Raw genomic sequence first — 27,546 nt, 5'->3', positions numbered from 1 at the left:
TGCAGCGAAAAGGCACCATCAAAGTACATCAGCCACTCTTTGCTTGCTTCTTTGACGGGGATGCTTGTTTCTGGAATTTCTTCATCTGGAGTTGGCGTCTATTCTGCTATGAATTCTGCTAATGCTCTGCTTTGGATAGTTGAAGTACTCTCAAACTTGAGGCCAAAGCTTGACAGTTCCAGTGCCCACTCAACAATCCTTCCTGTTGCTTCTGGATTCTGTAGTATCCTCTTCAACGGAAAACGAGTGACACTGTGATCTCATGTGATTGGAAGTAATGGCGCAGCTTTCTCGAGGCCATGAGAAGGCCGAAAAGCAATTTCTGCACACCAGAGTACCTTGACCTAGCCCCCTGCAGAAGGGAACTGACAAAGTAAACTGGGCGCTGCACCATTTTCTTCTGTATCTCCTCGCGCATCTGCGCAGATCCATCTTTGTCGGGACCAGAGCTTGCCGGGGAAGCCCCCTGCTTGTCGCTGGATGCGCCTGCCGTGGTTGCTCGCTCGTCATCTGCCTCCCTCTCGGCTACTAACGCAGCACTAACCACTTGATTGGTTGCCGCTATATACAGCAGCAACTTCTCTTGTGGCTTAGGTGCGACAAGTATTGGAGGGGAGGACAGGTATCTCTTCAAGTCTTGCAGCGCAGCCTCCGCTTTCGGAGTCCATTTCATTGGGCCTGCCTTTTTCAATAATTTGAAAAATGGCAGGGCGCGCTCAGCAGACCTAGAGATAAACCTGCTGAGAGCAGCCACGCAACCGGCAAGTCTTTGTACATCCTTGACGCGCTTTGGTGCTTCAATCTGCTCAATGGCCTTGATCTTGTCGGGATTGGCTTCAATTCCCCGCTGAGACATGAAGAACCCGAGAAGCTTGCCGGAGGGGACTCCAAACACACACTTCTCGGGGTTGAGCTTGAGGCTGATCTTGCGCAAATTTGCAAAGGTCTCGTCTAAATCTTGGATCAGAGTTGCCTTTTCCTTGCTCTTGACCACTATGTCATCCATATAGGCCTCCACATTTCTGTGTATTTGTGGCTCAAGAGCGACATGGACTACTATTGCAAATGTTGAAGCAGCATTTTTTAATCCGAAAGGCATCCGTATGAAACAGTACGTGCCACATGGAGTAATAAATGCGGTCTTCTCCTCATCCTCTTCTGCCATGAAGATCTGATGATATCCTGAGTATGCATCAAGAAATGAAAGCAAATCACATCCGGCTGTGGAGTCAACAATCTGGTCAATGCGCGGCAGAGGAAATGGGTCTTTGGGACAAGCTTTGTTAACATCGGAAAAATCGATACAAAGTCTTCATTTCCCGTTTGCCTTGCGCACGATTACAGGATTGGCCAACCACGTAGGATGGAGCACTCCTCTGACAAGGCCTGCTGCTTCCAACTTCTTGATCTCTTCTGGGATGAATTCTTGGCGCTCCACTGCTTGCTTCCTGACCTTCTGCTTGACGGGCCGCGCATGAGGACAAACAGCAAGGTGGTGCTCAATTACTTTCATGGGAACACCGGGGATGTCAGACGGTTGCCACGCAAACACGTCGACATTCGCCCGCAGGAAAGCGATGAGCGCGCTTTCCTATTTAGGGTCGAGAGTGGCACTGATGGTGATGGTACCACCAGTGCCGTCCTCCTTGGCGGACACCTTCTTCGTCTCTGGCAGAGCTGCCATTGTCTTCTTACACTTGCCGGTGGAGCTCGATGGTGCGTCCTCGACGGCAGCGCAGCACTCCAAAGAGGTGCGCTTGCCGGAGTGGGCATCAGAAATTTTGCCGGACTTGGTCTTCTTCCCCCCGGGAGCTTCAACGGCAAGTGACTTGCGGTCTGTTGCGGCTGCCGCTTCCCGGTAGATCTTGTCGGCGCAGATAAGAGCATCCTTCTTGTCGCCGGGGACAGAGATGACGCTTATCGGGCCTGGCATCTTCAGCATGTTGTATGCGTAGTGAGAGGCTGCCATGAACTTGGCGAGTGCTGGACGGCCAAGTATCCCATTGTAAGGCAATGGAATATCGGCAACGTCAAAAGTGACCCTCTCAGTCCTGAAGTTTAGCTCGCTGCCAAATGTTACTGGCAACGTGACCTTCCCCTTCGGCTTGCTCCTTCCCGGGTTGATTCCTTGGAATGTGTCGGTCTCTTCGAGCTCGCTGTCAGGGATCTGGAGTTTCTGGAGTACAGCGGAGGAGATCAGGTTCAAGCCGGCCCCGCCGTCAACTAGCATCTTAGTGACCTTGAAGTTGCGGATAGTTGGTGAAACCAACATCGGCAAGCACCCGACCGCAGTTGTGCGATCAGGGTGGTCCTCAATATCAAAGATGATAGGCGTGCTGGACCATTTCAGAAGCTTGCGTGACTCGACAGGTGGTTCCGCCGCATTAACTTCCCGCACCCACTGCTTGAGTTGGCGGTGCGAAGTATGCAGAGAAGCACCGCCGTCAACGCACAAGACTTCTGTGGCTTTCTGGAACTCCTGCTCACTGGTCTTGACATCATCCATGTCTTCATCGTCGTCGTCGTCTTCATCGTTGTCGCGGCCGAGGGGAGGTCTATCTCCTTGCCGCTGCTTGGCCTTGCCGCGGCGTCCTTCCCGGTCGGCGCGCTTCCTGCCGGATTCTCCAGCGCCTCCTTGGGCCCTCTCCTTGTCGCGTCGCTCGTATTCAGCCTTTTGCTGCTGGACAAGCTGCTCGACCTTCTTGTAGCTCTGGAGGTCATGGCCCTTGGTGCGGTGAATCTTGCAGTACTGCTTGTCGGTGCCGTCCTGCTTGTCGGCGACCGCCACAGCCTGGCAGTTGGAGCATGCGGAAATCTCCTTGCCGGAGCTACCAACCTTGGCTTTCTTGGCGCCACCTTCGCTGCCGGACTGCTCAACGACTAGCACATCTTTGCCTTTCTTCTTCCTGTTCCGCCGCCGGTTTTTCTTTGCCGGGGCAGCATCCTCGCTGTTAGATCCTCCTGCTCCTGCATTCTCTCCTGGGAGTTTCCTCCCTTCCTCAGCACGTGCACACTTGTCGGCCAGAGCATACAACTCACTGACATCTCTGATCTTGCACATCGCCATCTCCTCCCGCATCCTGCGGTTACGCACGTTCTGATGGAACGCGCTGATGACCGCGGCAGGGTGGACATCTGGGATGTTGTGCTGTACACGGCTGAATCTCTGAATGTACTTGCGCAGGGGCTCTCCTTCCTTCTGGGCGAGCAGATGAAGGTCACTCTCTTGACCATGAGGTTTGTGGCCGCCTGTAAAGGCACCGACAAACTGATGGCATAGGTCTGCCCAGGAGGATATGGAGTTGTCCGGAAAGTGCATGAGCCAGGACCTGACGTTGGGCTTGAGCACCAGCGGGAAGTAGTTGGCAAGGATCTTGTCGTCCCGCCCCCCGGCAGCCTGCACCGCGATGGTGTAGATGCTGAGGAACTCCGACGGATGCGACTTGCCATCGTACTTCTTTGGTACGTCTGGTTTGAAATTCTTCATGCTGGGCCACTGGACTTGCCGCAGCTCACGGGTAAACGCAGGGCAACCTACCGCGTACGGCAAGTCGCCTGGTTCCCCTGGCGCATGCATGTCGACAGAGGGCCCAACGCGCTGGTCTGATTGACGTCGCGATTCTCTTTGGCGCTCGATGCGAGTACGAGCGTCTTCTTGCTGTCGTTCATGAAGAACTTGGCGCTGATCACGGCGAGCTCGTGGATCTGATGACGCGGTGGAGTCGCTGTCGAGGTGGATCCGGCGAGTCGGTGATCTTGGCCTTCGGGGTGGAGAGTGCACAGAGGTTGCACCCCCACCAGTCTTGTCGCCACCGGCTCGTGCCTGGCTGACTGGCTGCGGCTGCGACGTGCTCGGCTGCCGCTGAGTGTCGCCGTTGGCGAAGCCGATGAGACTCTGGATGGTGGCCCTCCAGTCGTCGATCTTGTCTGCCGTTGGAGGGTAGTCTAGGAGCAGTTGAGCTCGCGCCAAAGCTTCTGCTGCAGTGGCGGGTGGTGGTGGCGAACGGTGCGAGGAGCGGGATATGCTCGGACTTCTAACTATGTTAGAAGGAGCAGTATCCCGTCCAGGCGACCGTGCCTCGCTCGTGCCAGCATGTTGGCGTGCATCCTGGTCTTGAGCACTTCGAGATCCACCAGCTCGATCTTGGTCCAGCAAGCGCATGGTACCATGAGTACCATGACGCTGCCGGTCCCGCGCCTCCCGAGATGGGCGCGGTGCATGTACGGACGCCGAGGTCTTGGAGTGCGCCCGGTCGTTGTGGGAGCCGGCTACGCCGCCGATGGGCTGCGCAGCTTTGTCCTTGGACCTGGCAGCACCGTGTGCTCCCTCGTCGACGCCCGTTCTTCCGCCGGCGCCTGCCCCATCGGCCGTTTGCTCCGGTGGTAGCGGGGTGAACGGAGCAGCTGCCTCCGAAGCCTTCTTATTCGGCGGCATGTCGATGAAGATGATGAAGATCTAGCTCGCGTGAACGCCGGATCTGGTTCATACAACCTCGACGCCCCTACCTGGCGCGCCAAAGATGCCGGGGTACTGATCCACGGGCACCTATGGGACCGGCGGACCGGGTCCTTTTCGGTTCGGCGGGGGCGGAGGTCGCACGAAGAGAAGATCGAGGCGAAACACACGAGCAGTTTACCCAGGTTCGGGCCGCACGGATGCGTAAAACCCTACTCCTGCTTTGTGGTTTTTATTGATTTCTTGCTCGGGTGCGCGGAGTGTTACAGTACACACCAGCAGCTAACGAGACCGAGTGTGAGTGTTCTCCGAACCAGCTAACCCCCTCTACGTTGCGCATGGGCCTCCTTTTATATGCTCAAGGGGTCACCGACAGGTGGCAACGTAGACAAGGGTAAAAATGAAAAGGTGCTACGGTAGGTACAGCTACCTGCTACAGTGTATCATACCTAACCCTGACGGCAGGGGATAAGGGTATTAAATGCCCGTCTGTGTCGCCTAAACAGTGCAAAAGGGACCGTCAGGGACGCCACCGCTTGCCACGATGGCAACCTTGTCAGCGCCGCTTGCCTCCGCGCGCCGCTGGCTGCACAGCCTCCCGCCACGTACGCCTGGAAGGGCCCCAGAGCGACAAGTTGGTGGATGTGCTGGAGCGCAGGCACGGAGTGGTAGCTTGTCGCGGCAAGCGCCTTGCCGCGGTCGTTGTCTTGTCGCATCCGGGAGCTTGTCGCTCACCGGGCCTTGCCGGGACGCGTGGCGCGCCGCGGCAAGTTCCTTGAAGTGCCTTGGTTGGCCTTCCCGGCAAGCTCCTCTTGACGGGGTCTTGAGATGCTTTTGTTGGGCTTCCCGGCAAGCTCCTCTTGCCGGGGTCTTGTCTCCTTGGCTTGGATACTTTGTTCTTGAATGGCTCCAAAGGAACCACGGAGGACCTTGGCGATCACCCGGCAAGCCTTGCCGCGGGATGCTGCGACTGCCCGTGCACAAGTTCGGGATACTAGGGTACCCCTACTCTAGTACACCGACAAACCTACAATTAAAATTAAAATTAAAGATCATGAATGCTATGATTTGTGTGATTTGGGTGCTAGTGTTTCCACGATTCCAAAAACTTTGTGTGATTTGCTAGGTTTCCGTGAATTTGATGATTGTTCTCTAAACATGCACCTAGCGGATTCCACCATTAAGAAATCTATGGGAAGAATTAATGATGTTCTTATTGTTGCAAATAGGAACTATGTGCCCGCAGATTTCATTGTTCTTGATATAGATTGCAATGCTTCATGTCCTATTATTCTTGGTAGACCTTTCCTCAGAACGATTGGTGCAATTATTGATATGAAGGAAGGGAATATTAGATTCCAATTTTCGTTTAGGAAGGGCATGGAAAACTTTCCTAAAAAGAAAATTAAATTACCTTATGAATCTATTATGAGAGCCACTTATGGATTGCATACCAAAGATGACAATACCTAGATCTCTCCTTGCTTTTATGCCTAGCTAAGGGCGTTAAATGATGGCGCTTGTTGGGAGGCAACCCAATTTTATTTTTATTCCTTACTTTTTGCTCCTGTTTAGTAATAAATAATTTATCTAGACTCTGTTTTATTGTGTTTTTGTGTTTAATTTGTGTTTGTGCCAAGTAGAACCGTGGGGAAGACTTGGGGAAAGTCTTTTTGATCCTGCTGTAAAAAACAGAAACTTCAGCTCTCGCGAGAATTGCTGCCATTTTGTATTGGAGAGAGATATTCAATTAATTCTTTTTGCAGATGACTAGGAAATATGCCCGTGCGATGCAACGGGGAAAATTTCAGCATACACATGTATCTCAATAATACATAAAATCAAATGAAGCATCTGGTTAGTTTTCTCTTAGACATGAAGGGTGTAAGGAAGCAAAAGAGTGAGAACAAACATATAAGAGTGATTATATAAGACAACAGAAATATCATATACTTTGCACATTTTTTTGTTTTTGTTGCTAGATCTATATTTTCGTATTTCTTATTCCCTTGTGTGCATTTTTTCCAACTGATATGAATTTTTTAATTGTTTTTCGTTGCTGATAGGCATGTCGTCACTTTTTTCAACTTTTCCTTTTTTCCATTGGTCATCCATGCATACCGCTCTCTTATCTCTTTTATTTCTTTGTTCCTTGGCATCCAGGACTGGAGATAGCGAACAAATTGTTTGGCTGCATGAGAGTTTTTTATATTGTATGAATCTATTATGTTTAAAAAGAAGAAGAAACTGATTATATTTTGCATCATAAACAGAACACATGTAGTTACTTGTAAGTTGTTTTAATACATTGGAGATACATAAGCATCTTATAAGTTGATATTAGCCAACTTAGATATTCTCTCTTTGTCCTGTTTGGGTGATTATTAGTAAAGCAAGGTAAGACTATCATACATAGAATAGGTAAGTTTTTAGTACAAGTAAATTTATCTAGATGCAATTGTTCCTTCATACCACCTCCAACGTGTCCACCTTCAGCGGCGTTAAGCATGGCATCTTCTTCCTTGTCCAGAATAACAACTTCATTGACATCAAAAACTATGACCATGACTTCTAAATGTATGTGTTTTGGTGCCGGTGATTTATTATGCAATCGCATATTCCAGTGTGTGTGGTAACAGATGTACTCCTATATTTATTAGTCCAAGATTGTTTATTATGCAAGACTCTAGTACCAAATCCAGTCCAACTATGGCTAAAACCGACAAACACCAAGCAAACACGGATTTTTTTCTTGAATTATTCGGCAACTCCAATTTGGCATTCCATACTTGCAAACCGAAACATGGATCACCTTTTTTTCTGTAGACTCACGTGATTTATTGAGACTTACCAAACACGACCTTATTTCACAATTTCCTTTTAGCTGCCGTAAGTGCATGAGCATGATTTATTTCCTCATTAATTCCTTCCTTATTCCGCATGGACATAGAGGGCTTGGATGTGTGCAGCATGACCTGATTTAAATCCGCCCGCTCTCCCTAATTCTCACCCATTAATTCCATAATTCTCTCCTGGTCTCTCTCCCTCTCTTATTAATTAATTATCTCCCATAATGCCACAATTTTCTCTCGGTCTGTCTCTCCGGTTAATTCTCTCCCACGATCCCACAATTTTTTTGTCCCTATTGAGAGACGGACCACTCCTTGCAGATTTTCTAGGATGCCTATTGATACATCAACTAGTGGACGTATATAAGTTGATGGTATTTTGTGTAACAAAGCGAGGTGGGAAAATGTAAAAAGCGCAAGCCTTATCGTTTGCACAACTATGAGATAGTTCAGTTGGACGTTAGCTTCAAAACTGAACAGGAGGTTGCGAGTTCGACTCCCTCCAGCCGGTATTATTTATCTCTTGGGATTGCATAGTTTTTTGCTAGGCCACTAAGTGGGTAGGCTGAGGCCCAATAAAAATCTACAACGTACGAAATTCTTCTATAAGGACGGACGGACCAAAAATAGGGACATATAAACGGACCAAAATTTGGTGGTAAGAAGCAATAGCCCTTTTATTAGTAGGTACAGATTAATAGATAAATTCCTTACGTCTAACAATTTATTTTAGAATTTCTGGGGTTCCAGAAGTATTTGAAACCTACAGATTAGTATAGACTGTTCTATTTTTGACAGATTCTGTTTTTCGTATGTTGTTTGCTTATTTTGATGAATCTATGGCTAGTAATAGAGTTTATGAACCATAAAAAAGTTGGAATACAGTAGGTTTAACACCAATATAAATCAAGAATGAGTTCATTATAGTACCTTGAAGTGGTGGTTTGTTTTCTTTTACTAACGGAGCTCACGAAGATTTTCTTTTAAGTTTTGTGTTGTGAAGTTTTCAAGTTTTGGGTAAGGATTTGCTGGATTATGGAACAAGGAATAGAAAGAACCTAAGCTTGGGGGATGACCAAGGCACCCCAAGGTAAAATCCAAGGACACAAAAAAGCCGAAGCTTGGGGATGCCCCGGGAGGCATCCCCTCTTTCGTCTTCGTCTATCGGTAACTTTACTTGGAGCTATATTTTTATTCGCCACATGATATGTGTTTTGCTTGGAGTGTCTTGTATGATTTGAGTCTTTGCTTTCTAGTTTACCACAATCATCCTTGCTGTACACACCTTTTGGGAGAGATACACATGAATTGGAATTTATTAGAATAATCTATGTGCTTCACTTATATCTTTTGAGCTATATAGTTTTTGCTCTAGTGCTTCGCTTATATCTTTTAGAGCACGGCAGTGGTTCTACTTTATAGAAATAATTGATCTCTCATGCTTCACTTATATCATTTTGAGAGTCCTTTAGAACAGCATGGTAATTCTCTTTGGTTATAAATTTTAAATGCTAAGCGAAATTGGATGCTTGATATATGGTTTTGAGATATAAAGGTGGTAATATTAGAAGTGTGCTAGTTGAGTAATTGTGAAATTGATGAATACTTGTGTTGAAGTTGGCAAGTCCCGTAGCATGCACATATGGTGAACGTTATGTGACAAATTTCAAGCATGGGGTGTTCTTTGATTGCTTTCCTTATGAGTGGCGGTCGGGGACGAGCGATGGTCTTTTCCTACCAATCTATCCCCCTAGGAGTATACGCGTAGTGCTTGGTTTTGATGACTTGTAGATTTTTGCAATAAGTATGTGAGTTCTTTATGACTAATGTTCAGTCCATGGATTATACGCACTCTCACTTTTCCACCATTGCTAGCCTCTTCGGTATTGTGCATTGCCCTTTCTCACCTTGAGAGTTGGTGCAAACTTCGGCGGTGCATCCAAACCCCGTGATATGATAAGCTCTATCACACATAAGCCTCCTTATATCTTCCTCAAAACAGCCACCATACCTACCAATTATTGCATTTCCATAGCCATTCCGAGATATATTGCCATGCAACTTTCCACTGTTCCATTTATTATGACACACATCATCATTGTCATATTGCTTTGCATGATCATGTAGTTGACATCGTATTTGTGGCAAAGCCACCGTTCATATTTTTTTCATACATGTCACTCTTGATTCATCGCAATCCCGGTACACCGCATGAGGCATTCACATAGAGTCATATTTTGTTCTAAGTATCAAGTTGTAATTCTTGAGTTTTAAGAAAATAAAAGTGTAGATGATCATTGATAAGTCTATTTTGCATCATGCTTTTATATTGATATTTATTGCATTGTGGGCTGTTATTACACGTTATGTCACAATACTTATGCCTATTCTCTCTTATTTTACAAGGTTTACATATAGAGGGGGAATGCCGGCAGCTAGGATTCTGGGCTGGAAAAGGAGCAAATATTGGAGACCTATTTTGCACAGCTCCAAAAGTCCTGAAACTTCACGAAAGATGTTTTCCAAATATATAAAAAATACGCAGCGAAAGAAACTCACCAGGGGGGCCACACCCTGCCCACGAGGGTGGGGGGCACGCCCCCTACCTCATAGGCCCCCTGGTGGCCCTCCGGTGACCATCTTCCTCTATATGGAGTCTTTCGATGGGAAAAAAAATCATAAGCCATCTTCTCGGACGAAACTCCGCCGCCACGAGGTGGAACCTTGGCGGAACCAATCCAGGGCTCTGGCGGAGCTGTTCTGCCGGGGATACTTCCCTCCCGGAGGGGGAAATCATCGCCATCGTCATCACCAACGCTCCTCTCATCGGGAGAGGGCAATCTCCATCAACATCTTCATCAGCACCATCTCCTCTCAAAACCCTAGTTCATATCTTGTATCCAATTCTTGTCTCCAAGTCCGGGATTGGTGCTAGTAGGTTGCTAGTAGTGTTAATTACTCCTTGTAGTTGATGCTAGTTGGTTTAATTGGTGGAAGATCATATGTTCAGATCCTATATGCATATTAATACCCCTCTGATTATGAACATGTTTATGCTTTGTGAGTAGTTACTTTTGTTCCTGAGGACATGGGAGAAGTCTTGATATTTGTAGTCATGTGAATTTGGTATTCGTTCGATATTTCGATGAGATGTATGTTGTCTCTCCTCTAGTGGTGTTATGTGAACGTCGACTACATGACACTTCACCATTGTTTGGGCCTAGAGGAAGGCATTGGGAAGTAATAAGTAGACGATGGGTTGCTAGAGTGACAGAAGCTTAAACCCTAGTTTATGCGTTGCTTCATAAGGGACTGATTTGGATCCATATGTTTCATGCTATGGTTAGGTTTACCTTAATACTTTGTTGTAGTTGCGGATGCTTGCAATAGAGGTTAATCATAAGTGGGATGCTTGTCCAAGTAAGGGCAGTACCCAAGCACCGGTCCACCCACATACCAAATTATCAAAGTACCGAACGCGAATCATATGAACGTGATGAAAACTAGCTTGATGATATTCCCATGTGTCCTCGGGAGCGCTTTACATCATATAAGAGTTTGTACAGGCTTGTCCTTTGCTACAAAAAGGATTGGGCCACCTTGCTGCACCGTATTTACTTTTGTTACTTGTTGCTCGTTACAAAGTATCCTATCACAAAACTATCTGTTACCACTTATTTCAGTACTGGCAGAGAATACCTTGCTGGAAACCTCTTATCATTTCCTTATGCTCCTCGTTGGGTTCGACACTCTTACTTATCAAAAGGACTACGATAGATCCCCTATACTTGTGGGTCATCAAGACTCTTTTCTGGCGCCGTTGCCGGGGAGTGAAGCACCTTTGGTAGGTGGAATTTGGTAAGGAAAGATTTATATAGTGTGCTGAAATTTACTGTCACTTGTTACCATGGAAAGTAATCCTCTGAGGGGCTTGTTCGGGGCATCTTCACCCCGACCAGTAGAGCAAAGAGTTGCTCCTCAACCTACTGAACCTGCTGAAAATGAAAATGAAAATGAAAATGCTTGCTTTGAAGTTCCTTCGGGTATGATAGAAAAACTTCTAGCTAATCCTTTCTTAGGAGATGGAACAAAACATCCTGATGAACATCTGATATATGTGGATGAAGTTTGTGGATTATTTGAGCTTGCAGGTGTACCCGGAGATGTTGTTAAGAAGAAGTTCTTCCCTTTATCTTTGAGGGGAGATGCATCGACATGGTATAGGCTATGTGATGATATGAGGTCTTGGAATTACAAACGATTGAAATTGGAATTTCATCAGAAGTTTTATCCTATGCATCTTGTTCATCGTGATCGCAATTATATATATAATTTTTGGCCTCGCGAAGGAGAAAGCATCGCTCAAGCTTGGGGGAGGCTTAAATCAATGTTATATTCATGCCCTAATCATGAGCTCTCAAGAGAAATGATTATTCAAAAAAATTATGCTCGACTTTCTGGTAACAATCGCACCATGCTTGATACTTCTTGTGTTGGCTCTTTTATGATGAAGACTATTGAATTCAAATTCGATTTATTGGAAAGAATTAAACGTAACTCTAAAGATTGGGACCTCTACAATGGTAAGGAGTCAGGTATGACACCTGGTTTTGATTGTGTTAAATCTTTTATGGATACCGATATTTTCGTAAATTTAGCACTAAATATGGACTTGACTCTGAGATAGTAGCTTCTTTCTGTGAATCTTTTGCTGCCTATGTTGATCTCCCCAAGGAGAAGTGGTTTAAATATCATCCTCCCATAGAAGTAAAAGTAGCTGCACCTATTAAAGTTAAAGAAAAGACTATCACTTATAATGATCCTATTGTTCCTACTTCTTATGTTGAGAAACCACCTTTCCCTGTTTGGATAAAGGATCATGCTAAAGCTTCAACTGTAGTTCGTAAAAGCAATATTAAAACATATACACCTTCTGAGCAAGTTAAAGTTGAACCTAATATTGCTATTGTTAAAGATCTCTTGTCCGATAATATTGATGGGCACGTTATTTATTTCTGTGATGAAACTGCTAGAATTGCTAAACCCTGTGCTAAAGATAAACCTAGAACTGTGGTAGGCATGCCTGTTATTTCTGTTAAAATAGGAGATCATTGTTATCATGGCTTATGTGATATGGGTGCTAGAGCTAGTGCAATACCTCATTCCTTATACAAAGTAATTGTGCATGAGATTTCACCTGCTGAAATAGAAGATATTGATGTCACAATTAAACTTGCCAATAGAGATACTATTTCACCAATGGGAATTGTTAGAGATGCTGAAGTCTTGTGTGGGAAAACTAAATATCCTGTTGATTTTCTTGTTCTTGGTTCCCCACAAGATAGCTTTTGTCCCATTATATTTGGAAGACCCTTCTTGAACACAGTTAATATTACCATAGATTGCAAAAGGGATGTTGTTACTGTCGGTTTAGATGATATGACTCATGAATTTAATTTCTCTAAATTTAGTAGACAACACCGTGAATAAGAATTACCTAGTAAGGATGAAATTATTGGTCTTGCTTCTATTGCCGTACCTCCTAGTGATCCCTTAGAACATTATTTGCTAGACCATGAAAATGACATGTTTATGAATGAAAGAAGGGAAATAGATGAAGTATTCTTTAAACAGGAACCTATTCTGGAAAAAAATTACCTGTTGAAATCCTAGGGGATCCTCCTCCACCCAAGGGTGATCCTGTGTTTGAGCTTAAACCGTTACCGGATACTCTTAAATATGCTTATCTTGATGAGAAAAAGATATATCCTGTTATTATTAGTGCTAACCTTTCAGAGCATCAGGAAGAGAGATTATTGAAAACTCTGAAGAAGCACAATGCTACTATTGGGTATACTCTTGATGATCTTAAGGGCATTAGTCCCACTCTATGTCAACATAAATTTAATTTGGAAGAAGATGATGAACCAGTTCGTGACCATCAACACCGGCTGAATCCTAAAATGAAAGAAGTGGTAAGAAAGGAGATACTAAAGCTCCTTGAGGCAGGTATAATTTATCCTGTTGCTGATAGTCAATGGGTAAGCCCTGTCCATTGTGTCCCTAAAAAGGGAGGTATTACTGTTGTTCCTAATGATAAAGATGAATTGATTCCTCAAAGAATTATTACAGGTTATAGGATGGTCATTGATTTCCGCAAATTAAATAAGGCTAGTAAAAAGGATCATTACCCCTTATCTTTTATCGATCAAATGCTAGAAAGATTTTCCAAAGCTACACATTTTTTCTTTCTAGATGGTTATTCTGGTTTCTCTCAAATACCTGTGTCAGCCAAAGATCAATCAAAGACTACTTTTACATGCTCTTTTGGTACTTTTGCTTATAGACATATGCCTTTTGGTTTATGTAATGCACCTGCTACCTTCCAAAGATGCGTCATGGCTATATTCTCTGACTTCTGTGAAAAGATTTGTGAGGTTTTCAAGGACGATTTCTCCATCTATGGATCTTCTTTTGATGATTGCTTGAGCAACCTTGATCGAGTTTTGTAGAGATGTAAAGAAACTAATCTTGTCTTGAATTGGGAAAAGTGCCACTTGATGGTGAATCAAGGTATTGTCTTGGGTCATAAAGTTTTTGAAAGAGGTATTGAAGTTGATAAAGCCAAGGTTGATGCTATTGAAAAGATGCCATGTCCTAAGGACATCAAAGGTATAAGAAGTTTCCTTGGTCATGCCGGTTTTTGTAGGAGGTTCATTAAGGACTTCTCGAAAATTTCTCGGCCTCTGACTAATTTATTACAAAAAGATATATCATTTGTATTTGATGATGATTGTGTAGAAGCATTTGAAATACTTAAGAAAGCATTGATCTCTGCACCTATTGTTCAGCCACCTGATTGGAATTTACCCTTTGAAATTATGTGTGATGCTAGTGATTATGTTGTAGGTGCTGTTTTAGGACAAAGAGTTGATAAGAAACTAAATGTTATTCAATATGCTAGTAAAACCCTAGAAAATGCTCAAAGAAATTATGCTACTATTGAAAAAGAATTCTTAGCAGTTGTATTTGCTTGTGATAAGTTCAGACCTTATATTGTTGATTCTAAAGTAACTATTCACACTGATCATGCTGCTATTAAATATCTCATGGAAAATAAACATGCTAAACCTAGACTTATTAGATGGGTTCTCTTACGGCAGATGAGAGGCAGTTCAGGGCCAACTTGAAGATGCAGCGACTCGGATACGCCGCGCTGGACAGGGCTATCTAGCGGCAGAAATCGAGGGTCAGAGGGATAAAGGAAGGAGATGCAGGAGCAAACTTCTTCCGTGCCAAAGCTACGACGCGGAGACGCAAAAACTTCATCCCCAAACTGCAGGTGGACGGGGTCACAGTCACTGATCAGGAAACCAAGGTGAAACCCTTCCACTCCTTCTTCGAGCCAATCTTCAGATCCAAGAAGCTAAGGCCAAGGAGGCTGAACTTACATGGGCTCGGATATGAACGGATTGATCTCAATGACATGGATGCACCCATCACAGAAGAGGAAATCCTTGCCAACATAGCGGAACTGGATGGCAATAGAGCACCCGGACCTGATGGACTCACAGACCTATTTTACAAACGCTGTTGGCCCATCATCAAGGCTGACCTAACTCTAGCCATCCAGGCTGTACAGGCCAACACGACGACCCATCTCCACCGCCTGAACCAAGCTACCATGATCCTACTTGCAAAGAGTGCCGACGCCGCCACCATGAAGGACTACATGCCAATCAGTCTGGTATGTAGCTTCGCTAAACTGATCACCAAGATCTTGGCGACTAGGCTACAAAGGAGGATGAACGATCTGTTGGGCCATGTCAGAACGCATTCATCAGAGGTAGGGCCATCCAACTTTTACATGCTCTTTTGGTACTTTTGCTTATAGACATATGCCTTTTGGTTTATGTAATGCACCTGCTACCTTCCAAAGATGCGTCATGGCTATATTCTCTGACTTCTGTGAAAAGATTTGTGAGGTTTTCAAGGACGATTTCTCCATCTATGGATCTTCTTTTGATGATTGCTTGAGCAACCTTGATCGAGTTTTGTAGAGATGTAAAGAAACTAATCTTGTCTTGAATTGGGAAAAGTGCCACTTGATGGTGAATCAAGGTATTGTCTTGGGTCATAAAGTTTTTGAAAGAGGTATTGAAGTTGATAAAGCCAAGGTTGATGCTATTGAAAAGATGCCATGTCCTAAGGACATCAAAGGTATAAGAAGTTTCCTTGGTCATGCCGGTTTTTGTAGGAGGTTCATTAAGGACTTCTCGAAAATTTCTCGGCCTCTGACTAATTTATTACAAAAAGATATATCATTTGTATTTGATGATGATTGTGTAGAAGCATTTGAAATACTTAAGAAAGCATTGATCTCTGCACCTATTGTTCAGCCACCTGATTGGAATTTACCCTTTGAAATTATGTGTGATGCTAGTGATTATGTTGTAGGTGCTGTTTTAGGACAAAGAGTTGATAAGAAACTAAATGTTATTCAATATGCTAGTAAAACCCTAGAAAATGCTCAAAGAAATTATGCTACTATTGAAAAAGAATTCTTAGCAGTTGTATTTGCTTGTGATAAGTTCAGACCTTATATTGTTGATTCTAAAGTAACTATTCACACTGATCATGCTGCTATTAAATATCTCATGGAAAATAAACATGCTAAACCTAGACTTATTAGATGGGTTCTCTTACGGCAGATGAGAGGCAGTTCAGGGCCAACTTGAAGATGCAGCGACTCGGATACGCCGCGCTGGACAGGGCTATCTAGCGGCAGAAATCGAGGGTCAGAGGGATAAAGGAAGGAGATGCAGGAGCAAACTTCTTCCGTGCCAAAGCTACGACGCGGAGACGCAAAAACTTCATCCCCAAACTGCAGGTGGACGGGGTCACAGTCACTGATCAGGAAACCAAGGTGAAACCCTTCCACTCCTTCTTCGAGCCAATCTTCGGATCCAAGAAGCTAAGGCCAAGGAGGCTGAACTTACATGGGCTCGGATATGAACGGATTGATCTCAATGACATGGATGCACCCATCACAGAAGAGGAAATCCTTGCCAACATAGCGGAACTGGATGGCAATAGAGCACCCGGACCTGATGGACTCACAGACCTATTTTACAAACGCTGTTGGCCCATCATCAAGGCTGACCTAACTCTAGCCATCCAGGTTGTACAGGCCAACACGACGACCCATCTCCACCGCCTGAACCAAGCTACCATGATCCTACTTGCAAAGAGTGCCGACGCCGCCACCATGAAGGACTACATGCCAATCAGTCTGGTATGTAGCTTCGCTAAACTGATCACCAAAATCTTGGCGACTAGGCTACAAAGGAGGATGAACGATCTGTTGGGCCATGTCAGAACGCATTCATCAGAGGTAGGGCCATCCAACTTTTACATGCTCTTTTGGTACTTTTGCTTATAGACATATGCCTTTTGGTTTATGTAATGCACCTGCTACCTTCCAAAGATGCGTCATGGCTATATTCTCTGACTTCTGTGAAAAGATTTGTGAGGTTTTCAAGGACGATTTCTCCATCTATGGATCTTCTTTTGATGATTGCTTGAGCAACCTTGATCGAGTTTTGTAGAGATGTAAAGAAACTAATCTTGTCTTGAATTGGGAAAAGTGCCACTTGATGGTGAATCAAGGTATTGTCTTGGGTCATAAAGTTTTTGAAAGAGGTATTGAAGTTGATAAAGCCAAGGTTGATGCTATTGAAAAGATGCCATGTCCTAAGGACATCAAAGGTATAAGAAGTTTCCTTGGTCATGCCGGTTTTTATAGGAGGTTCATTAAGGACTTCTCGAAAATTTCTCGGCCTCTGACTAATTTATTACAAAAAGATATATCATTTGTATTTGATGATGATTGTGTAGAAGCATTTGAAATACTTAAGAAAGCATTGATCTCTGCACCTATTGTTCAGCCACCTGATTGGAATTTACCCTTTGAAATTATGTGTGATGCTAGTGATTATGTTGTAGGTGCTGTTTTAGGACAAAGAGTTGATAAGAAACTAAATGTTATTCAATATGCTAGTAAAACCCTAGACAATGCTCAAAGAAATTATGCTACTACTGAAAAAGAATTCTTAGCAGTTGTATTTGCTTGTGATAAGTTCAGACCTTATATTGTTGATTCTAAAGTAACTATTCACACTGATCATGCTGCTATTAAATATCTCATGGAAAATAAACATGCTAAACCTAGACTTATTAGATGGGTTCTCTTGCTACAAGAATTTGATTTTCATATTGTTGATAGAGAAGGAGCTGAGAACCCCGTTGCAGATAACTTGTCTAGGTTAGAAAATGTGCTTGATGACCCACTACCTATTGATGATAGCTTTCCTGATGAGCAATTAAATGTCATAAATGCTTCTCATACTGCTCCATGGTATGCTAATTACATTGTTGCTAAGTTTATACCACCTAGTTTCACATACCAGCAAAAGAAAAAGTTCTTCTATGATTTGAGGCATTACTTTTGGCATGACCCACATCTTTATAAAGAAGGAGTAGATGGTGTTATTAGACGTTGTGTACCTGAGCATGAACAGGAACAGATCCTACGCAAGTGTCACTCCGAAGCTTATGGAGGACACCATGCTGGAGATAGAACTGCAAATAAGGTACTGCAATCTGGTTTTTATTGGCCTACTCTCTTCAAGGATGCCTGTAAGTTTGTCTTATCCTGTGATGAATGTCAAAGAATTGGTAATATTAGTAGATGTCAAGAAATGCCTATGAACTATTCACTTGTTATTGAACCATTTGATGTTTGGGGCTTTGACTATATGGGACCTTTTCCTTCCTCTAATGAATATACACATATTTTAGATGCTGTTGATTACGTTACTAAGTGGGTAGAAGCTATTCCAACTAGTAGTGCTGATCATAATATTCTATTAAAATGCTTAAAGAAGTTATTTTTCCAAGATTTGGAGTCCCTAGATATTTAATGACTGATAGTGGTTCACATTTTATTCATGGTGCTTTCCGTAAAATGCTTGCTAAATATGACGTTAATCATAGAATTGCATCTCCTTACCATCCTCAGTCTAGTGGTCAAGTAGAATTGAGTAATAGAGAGCTCAAATTAATTTTGCAAAAGACTGTTAATAGATGTAGAAAGAATTGGTCCAAGAAACTTGATGATGCATTATGGGCCTATAGAACTGCATATAAAAATCCTATGGGTATGTCTCCGTATAAAATGGTCTATGGAAAAGCATGTCACTTACCCCTTGAACTAGAACACAAGGCTTATTGGGCTATTAAAGAACTTAATTATGATTTTAAACCTGCTGGTGAGAAGAGGTTATTTGATATTAGCTCACTTGATGAATGGAGAACCCAGGCCTATGAAAATGCCAAGTTGTTTAAAGAAAAAGTTAAAAGATGGCATGACCAAAGGATACAAAAGCGTGAATTTAATGTAGGTGATTATGTATTGTTGTACAACTCTCGTTTAAGATTTTTTGCAGGAAAACTTCTCTCTAAATGGGCAGGTCTTTACATTATGAAGGAGGTCTACCATTCTGGTGCCATAAAAATCAACAACTTCGAAGGCACAAATCTAAAGGTGGTGAACAGTCAGAGAATCAAACACTATATCTCAGGTAATCCCATAAATGTTGAAACTAATCTTATTGAAACCGTAACCCCGGAGGAATACATAAGGGACACTTTCCGGAACATTTCAGACTCCGAAAAGGAATAGTTATGTGTTACGGTAAGTAAACCGACTCCAAAACAGTTTTTAAGGCAATATTTCTCCGTTTTGGAATATTTAGAAAAATAGAAAAATAAGAAGAAGTCCGGGAAGGACACGAGGCCTCCACGAGGGTGGAGGGTGCGCCCTACCCTACTGGGCGCGCCCCCTACCTCGTGGGCACCTCGTGTGCTCTCCGGACTCTGTTTTTGTACACGACACGTATTTTGGTCGGTAAAAAATCATTATATAATCTCCCGGGGGTTTTGACTCCCATATCACGCACAAATCTCCTGTCTTTGTTTTGAGCTGTTTTCTATCAAGGTTGTCAAGGCCAGGCACTATGTCGTCTCCCTCCTCCTCCAACCATGAGGACAACGATGCTTGGCTAATGAAGATAGAGCTGAAGAGAGAAGAACCTATGGAGATCAACAAGGATGAAGGGATCAAGAAGGCCATGGAGGACCAAGTTTCGGCAACGAAAGACACCCTTCAACTGGATCACAATCTTCTTACCCCAACAGAAATCGAAGCTTTCAAGATGATTGAGTTAGCTCGTATACAAAATAAGTATCTCACACGTGAAAATATTTTGTTGAAGGAGCATATCATCGCACTCAAGGGCATTATCCGCAAGTTGGAGTACCTCTTACACTCGATGTGCGACTATCCATCATCAACAACTCCACCTTCTTCACCAACAAAGGAGACATAATCACCTGGGTATGGGCACTCCACTTGGCAACTGCCAAGCTTGGGGGAGTGCCCCGGTATCGTATCACTATCACTTTTATCTTTACCATTTTTCTTAGTTCGATCCTTTTGGTAATATCTTGATCTAGTATAATAAAAGTTCTTAGTATGATCTAGTTGTGAGTTTTGCTTTATAAACCCTTCTATGTAATTGAGTCTGTGAGCTATATAATAAAGATTAGTGTTGAGTCATGGGCTTAATTATTTTGTCATGATCCTAAGTGAATAAAAGAAAAGAAAAACATAATAAAAAGAAACAAAGAAACAAAGAGTATGATGAATAAAAGTTGTTGAGGGTTGAACATAGTTTTGGTCATCGTTGCAATTAATAGGAAATAATAAAGAAAGAGAGGTCTTCACATATAGATATACTATCTTGGACATCTTTTATGATTGTGAGCACTCATTAGAATATGACATGCTAAAGAGTTGACGTTGGACAAGGAAGACAACGTAATGGGTTATGTTTTCTTACATATGAGATGAATTATATTGTCTTGGATCTTCCAACATGATGAGCTTGCCTTTCCCCCTCATGCTAGCCAAATTCATTGCACCAAGTAGAGATACTACTTGTGCTTCTAAATACCCTTAAACCAGTTTTGCCATGAGAGTCCACTATACCTACCTATGGATTGAGTAAGATCCTCTAAGTAAGTTGTCATCGGTGCACGCAATAAAAATTGCTCTCTAAATATGTATGAATTATTAGTGTGGGAGAAAATAAGCTTTATACGATCGTGTGATATGGAAGAAATAAAAGTGACAGACTGCATAATAAAGGTCCATATCACAAGTGGCAATATAAAGTGACGTTCTTTCGCATTAAGATTTTGTGCATCCAACCATAAAAGCGCATGACAACCTCTGCTTCCCTCTGCGAAGGGCCTAGCTATCTTTTACTTTTATCTCCTACATTGCATAAGAGTCATGGTGATCTTCACCTTTCCTTTTTACATTTTATCCTTTGGCAAGCACAGTATGTTGGAAAGATCCTGGTATATATGGCTAATTGGATGTGACTTTTCATGAACTATTATTGTTGACATTACCCTTGAGGTAAAACGTTGGGAGGCAAAACTATAAGCCCCTATCTTTCTCTGTGTCCGACTAAAACTCCATACCCATAAGTATTGCGCGAGTATCAGCAATTGTGAAAGACTATATGATAGTTGAGTATGTGGACTTGCTGAAAAGCTCCTATATATTGACTCTTTCTTATGTTATGATAAATTGCAATTGCTCCAATGACTGAGATTATAGTTTGTTAATTTTCAATGAAGTTTACTATTCATACTTGAGATTGTGGTTGAATTATTACTCTAGCTTAAGAAATCATATGACAAGAATTATATAAGTTGCTGTTCTAAGAATGATCATGATGCCCTCATGTCCGTATTTTATTTTTATCGACACCTCTATCTCTAAACATGTGGACATATTTTTCGGTTTCGGGTTTTCTCTTGAGGACAAGCGAGGTCTAAGCTTGGGGGAGTTGATACGTATATTTTGCATCATGCTTTTATATCGATATTTATTGCATTATGGGCTGTTATTACACGTTATGTCAAAATACTTATGCCTATTCTCTCTAATTTTACAAGGTCACAATACTAATAAAGCGGGGGAATGCCAGCACCTGGGATTCTGGGCTGGAAAAGGAGCAAATGTTAAAGACCTATTCTGCACAGCTCCAAAAGTCCTGAAACTTCATGGAAGATGTTTTCCAAATATATAAAAAATACTCAGCGGAATAAACTCACCAGGGGGCCACACCCTGCCCACAAGGGTGGGGGCGCGCCCCCCTACCTCGTGGGCCCCCTGGTGGCCCTCCGGTGAGCATCTTCTGCTATATGGAGTCTTTCTATCGGAAAAAAATCATAAGCCATCTTCTCGGATGAAACTCCGCCGCCACGAGGCGGAACCTTGGCGGAACCAATCTAGGGCTCTGGTGGAACTTTTCTGCCGGGGAAACTTCCCTCCCAGAGGGGGAAATCATCGCCATCGTCATCACCAACGCTTCTCTCATCGGGAGAGGGCAATCTCCATCAACATCTTCATCAGCACCATCTCCTCTCAAAACCCTAGTTCATCTCTTGTATCCAATTCTTGTCTCCAAGTCCGGGATTGGTGCTAGTAGGTTGCTAGTAGTGTTAATTACTCCTTGTAGTTGATGCTAGTTGGTTTAATTGGTGGAAGATCATATGTTCAGATCCTATATGCATATTAATACCCCTCTGATTATGAACATGTTTATGCTTTGTGAGTAGTTACTTTTGTTCCCGAGGACATGTGAGAAGTCTTGCTATTAGTAGTCCTGTGAATTTGGTATTCGTTCGATATTTTGATGAGATGTATGTTGTCTCTCCTCTAGTGGTGTTATGTGAACGTCGACTACATGACACTTCACCATTGTTTGGGCCTAGAGGAAGGCATTGGGAAGTAATAAGTAAATGATGGGTTGCTAGAGTGACAGAAGCTTAAACCCTAGTTTATGCGTTGCTTCATAAGGGGCTGATTTGGATCCATATGTTTCATGCAATGGTTAGGTTTACCTTAATACTTTTGTTGTAGTTGCGGATGCTTGCAATAGAGGTTAATCATAAGTGGGATGCTTGTACAAGTAAGGGCAGTACCCAAGCATCGGTCCACCCACATACCAAATTATCAATGTACCGAACGCGAATCATATGAACATGATGAAAACTAGCTTGACGATATTCCCATCTGTCCTCGAGAGCGCTTTACATCATATAAGAGTTTGTCCAGTCTTGTCCTTTGCTACAAAAAGGATTGGGCCACCTTGCTGCACCATATTTACTTTTGTTACTTGTTGCTTGTTACAAAGTATCCTATCACAAAACTATCTGTTACCACTTATTTCAATACTTCCAGAGAATACCTTGCTGGAAACCGCTTATCATTTCCTTCTACTCCTTGCTGGGTTCGACACTCTTACTTATTGAAAGGACTACGATAGATCCCCTATACTTGTGGGTCATCAATCATCATTAGAGCTGTGTCCCATGTGAGGAAAGGATGATGGAGACTATGATTCCCCCAGAAGTGGGGATGAGACTCCGGACGAAAAAAAAAGAAAGAAAAGAGGCCAAAAGAAAAAAAGGCCCAAATAAAAAATAATAAATATGATAAATAAATGAGACAAAAAGAGAGAAGGGACAATGTTACTATCCTTTTTCCACACTTGTGCTTCAAAGTAGCACCATGATCTTCATGATAGAGAGTCTCTTATTTTGTCACATTCATATACTAGTGGGAATTTTTCATTATAGAACTTGGCTTGTATATATCAATGATGGGCTTCCTCAAATGCCCTAGGTCTTCGTGAGCAAGCGAGTTCAATGCACATCCACTTAGTTTCTTTGATGAGCTTTCATATATTTATAGCTCTAGTGCATCCGTTGCATGGCAATCCCTACTCCTTGCATTGACATCAATCGGTGGGTGTCGGTGTCAAAACCGGCGGATCTCGGGTAGGGGGTCCCAACTGTGCGTCCAAGGCGGATGGTAACAGGAGGCAGGGAACACGATGTTTTACCCTGGTTCGGGCCCTCTTGATGGAGGTGAAACCCTACGTCCTGCTTGATTAATATTGATGATATGGGTAGTACAAGAGTAGATCTACCATGAGATCGGAGAGGCTAAACCGTAGAAGCTAGCCTATGGTCTGATTGTATGTTGTAGTTGTTGTGTCCTACGGACTAAAACCCTCCGGTTTATATAGACATCGGAGAGGGTTAGGGTTACACAAGCTCGGTTACAAAGGAGGAGATACACATATCCGTATTGCCTAGCTTGCCTTCCACGCCAAGTAGAGTCCCATCCGGACACGAGACGAAGTATTCAATCTTGTATCTTCATAGTCTAACAGTACGGCCAATGGAGATAGTCCGGCTGTTCGGAGACCTCCTAATCCAGGACTCCCACAGTAGCCCCTGAACCAGGCTTCAATGATGATGAGTCCGGCGCGCAGTATTGTTTTCGGCATTGCAAGGCGGGTTCCTCCTTCGAATATACCACGGAAGAATTTGAATATAAGCATAGTGTCTGACCCTGCAAAATAAGTTCCACATACCACCGTAGATAGAATAATATTTTCACAAATCTAATTTGCTGACTTGTTTTGGCAACATGACATTAAGCCGTAGCCCGGTGATTATTCGAACCGTTTCCTTTAACTAGCCCGGCACATAACGCGAGGCAGTTTTTCGACACGTCTCATCGAAGAAGAGATCGTGTCCCCTTATTACGGGATTCTCATCAATACGGGCATGGGTAACCCAACCGTGTCTAGGACTCCTAGATTATAGGCAAGTTTCAAACGGCTACGGAGAGGACGCTTGATATTCACCCTCTTTATAAAGGGACAAGGCTTTTACTTTCTTTCCCTCCTGTGCTCGATCGAAACCTTCCCCCGCCTCGAGTTCTAACACCCAAAGCCCAGGTCAGGTGCTCCGGACCTTCAATCATGTCCGGATCTAGCCTTCAAGACCGATGGATGCCCTCCTCCGTTACGGAAGAAGACATCAAGAAGTTGAGGGAGGCCAGTTACCTGACCACCGAGGTTTCGCATCGCCTGCCTGCCCGAGGGCAGGTCGTCCCTACTCCTGAACCCAACGAAGACGTCGTGTTCATCTCCCACTTCCTCCGAGGACTAGGCCTCACTCTGTATCCCTTCGTTAGGGGTCGATATTTTATTACGGGCTAGATTTCCACGATCTAGCCCCAGACTCCTTTCTCCACATCTCGACATTCATTGTCGTGTGTGAGGCCTTCCTCCGCATTACCCCTCACTTCGGCCAGTGGTTCAAGACCTTTGACGTGAAGCCAAAGATGGTCGAGGGGCAATATGCAGCGTGCGGAGGTGCATTAATAAGCAAGATAGCAGGAGCTCCGTGGCCCAAAGGTTCCTTTCCAGAGGTGTCCGGATTATGGCAACAGGAGTGGTTTTACATCATAGCTCCCAGAAGTGCCAAGTGGGTGGCCGCCCCTGCTTTCTGCTCAGGCCCTCCACCACAACTGATGTCATGGATTAGTAGAGGGTTGAGCTGGGGTCCTGCCAAGGACGTGCCTGTATTGCAAAGCCGCATCCAAAATCTCTTCGAAGGAGATTTTAGTTTGATTATGATGGCGCAAGTCATGCTGGTTTGTCGAGTAAAGCCTTGCAAACGCCGGCCCCTCCGCGTGTGGGAGTTCAACCCAGAAGGGCCGCGTACTATCCAGAATTTCCTTGGCCTGACGCACGAGGAGATGTACAAATCATTCTTCGAACCCCAAATAGAGTGTCCGGATACTACCGAGGACGTGGGCCTGAGCAGCAACCGTACCGCCGACCAAGTAAGTAATCCTTTAGCCGAACACACCGTCTTTTATTTACCACGACGTCACTCTGAGAAATCGCTCTTTAACCAGGACTGGATGACAAAGGAGAAGATGATTCGGTGTTCGGCCCCCCTTCCTGAGGGTTTGGAAAATCCGGTACTGGAAAAGATGCTCGAGCTAGCACCTTGCCCGGAGCCCTCAAAGGAAGACAAAGGGGGGATAATGAGGGCGAAAGCAGGCCTCCATCGCTACCTATTCCGACCGAGGGAACGAGCGCCTCCATGAGGGAGGATAACCGAGGGGAGGAATCGGACATTCTCTCACCCCGGGGAAGGAAGAGGAGTACCTCTGAAGATCCGGAAACCAAGGTTTCCATGCGGGAGAAGAAATCTCCACCAGAGGGTCCTGCCTTGGAGGGTGCATTTGCCGCACAAAGTCCGCGCGGGGATCAGCCCTCCAACGAGCTGTAATTAATCAAGAAGTACTTTAATAGTGGAGATATACTACCTTGCCTCTGAGGAAAATAACCGAAGTATTTATTGCAGTTCGGATCTTAGCCCTTCTCAGCAGAGCTTGTCTTCGGGGGATCTTCTTCCGGAGATGATGGAGAGCGAAACACCTCCCCCGGACTCCTCCGCTCAAGAAGCGGGCGACCTTGAAGTGTCGTCACGGAGGGCCTCTCCGGATCCGGTGAGGCCAGAAGATAATCCTATAGTCGCCCGAAGTCCCCAGCGTCCGGTTCTCGAAGAGAGCAAACAGAAGAGTCCGGCACCATCCGGTATGTGGTCGGACGTACTGAGAGAGCTGTTGGAGTGAGCGGCCATCTCAGAAGAACACCGTACACTAATGGGTACAGTGATGGAAAGGATCTCATCCGCCGAAAGCGGGTTGCATGATGCCTTCATGAGTCTACTGACGGGCTTTGAGGTACGTAAAATGATGTACATTTGTGATGGTACCGCACATTTTTAGGTGTGCCCTGTGTAGATAGTAGCCCCTGAGACTCTGGATGTTGCCGAGAACGACGGGAAACAGAGCATCGTAGTCCCAGGCAATAACCATACCGCTTTGATGTGCAGGTAGTGGGAGCTCCGGTGGCTAGCCAGACTCATGAGTTTGCCGAACTGAAGCGGCAACTGGATGCGGCAGATGCCGACATCGAGCTTGTTAACAAGAGATTTGATGAGGCATAGGGTAAGTGTTATTTTCTGGTGAATGCCACATAGTAAGAGCAGCATCATGCCAGTATCTTTAATATGTTGTGACTGCAGATGGAGCTGCCACCATGGAAACCCTGCGGGTGGAACTTGCCCGAGCCAAAGAAGAAGCAAGGATTAGTAATGCAGCTGCTTTGAAGGCGGCCGAAGAGTTGAAAGTCGAGAAGTCCGCGCATTGCGAGAGCAAATAGAAGATGGCCAAGATGGGCGTAAAGTTAAAAGACACTGCCGACCGTTGCCAGTTCCTTGAAAAAGAAAACTGAACGAAGGCAACGGACCTTGAAAAGGCCACAATGGCGAACAAAGACACCCGCTCTGCTATGAGAGCGAAGAAGGAGGAGCTGCGTGAAGCCGGGGATATTGCGGCTGGGAAGCCCTTCATGCTACAGAGAAAATTCGGAGATCCACGGTATGCCCCTCTGGATCGGCTGTGGAGTTCGGCAGACGCATATATGGACTTGGCGGCAAGCGCTGCCGATGCGGCCAAATACTTCCAAGGTCAAATAGATCGTGAAGTGGACAAGCTGTTCTGGTCACAATTCAATGTTCCAGAGCATCCGCTTCCATTGACTAATCAGCTAGCCGAATGGGCCGAACTAAATAGGTTGTCGGGACTCACTATGAGGTCTGTCGTGGATCAGCTGTGGCCGGAAAAGCCGAAGCCGAATAGCTATTTCAGCTTAGTGCAGCAGTTCCTTGCTGCGGTGCCGCGCATCAATGTGATGAAGAGGTCGGCGTGCATAGAAGGCTCGCGGATGGCCCTTGCCCGTGTTAAAGCATACTGGGCGGAGATGGATGCTACCACTGTTGCGGCGCAGGGTTCAGCCATAGCCCGAGTGGCTGCCAAGCACTATTTCGAAGGTTTTCTCGAGGGTGCTCGTTTGGTAGAGGCCCAGTGCTCGAAGAATATTATGTTTGAGTGACATGTATTCCCATTGTAAACACAATGTTTTTATGAAATTTATTAAGGCTGTGTTTATACTTTTGCCTGAAAGTAATATGATGCCTCATGTGTGGCCGTTTATGTATACATGTGTATAACCTGAATGCAGTCGTCAGCTTCAGCCCCCACGCATATAATGCGGAGGTGTTCGCAGAAGATGCGTGTTCACACTTAACCCAACGTCTTGGTCCTATTAAGGAGGTGATAGCGCAGCGAACGAGGCAACCGGACTATAATGCTTTAACACTTTC

Source organism: Triticum urartu, chromosome 6A, assembly GCF_056163025.1.
Source record: "Triticum urartu cultivar PI428250 chromosome 6A, HENAU_Tu73, whole genome shotgun sequence".
NCBI classification, from domain to species: Eukaryota; Viridiplantae; Streptophyta; class Magnoliopsida; order Poales; family Poaceae; genus Triticum; species Triticum urartu.
The sequence above is the reverse complement of the archived record's forward strand: the minus strand, read 5'-3'. Positions refer to the sequence as shown.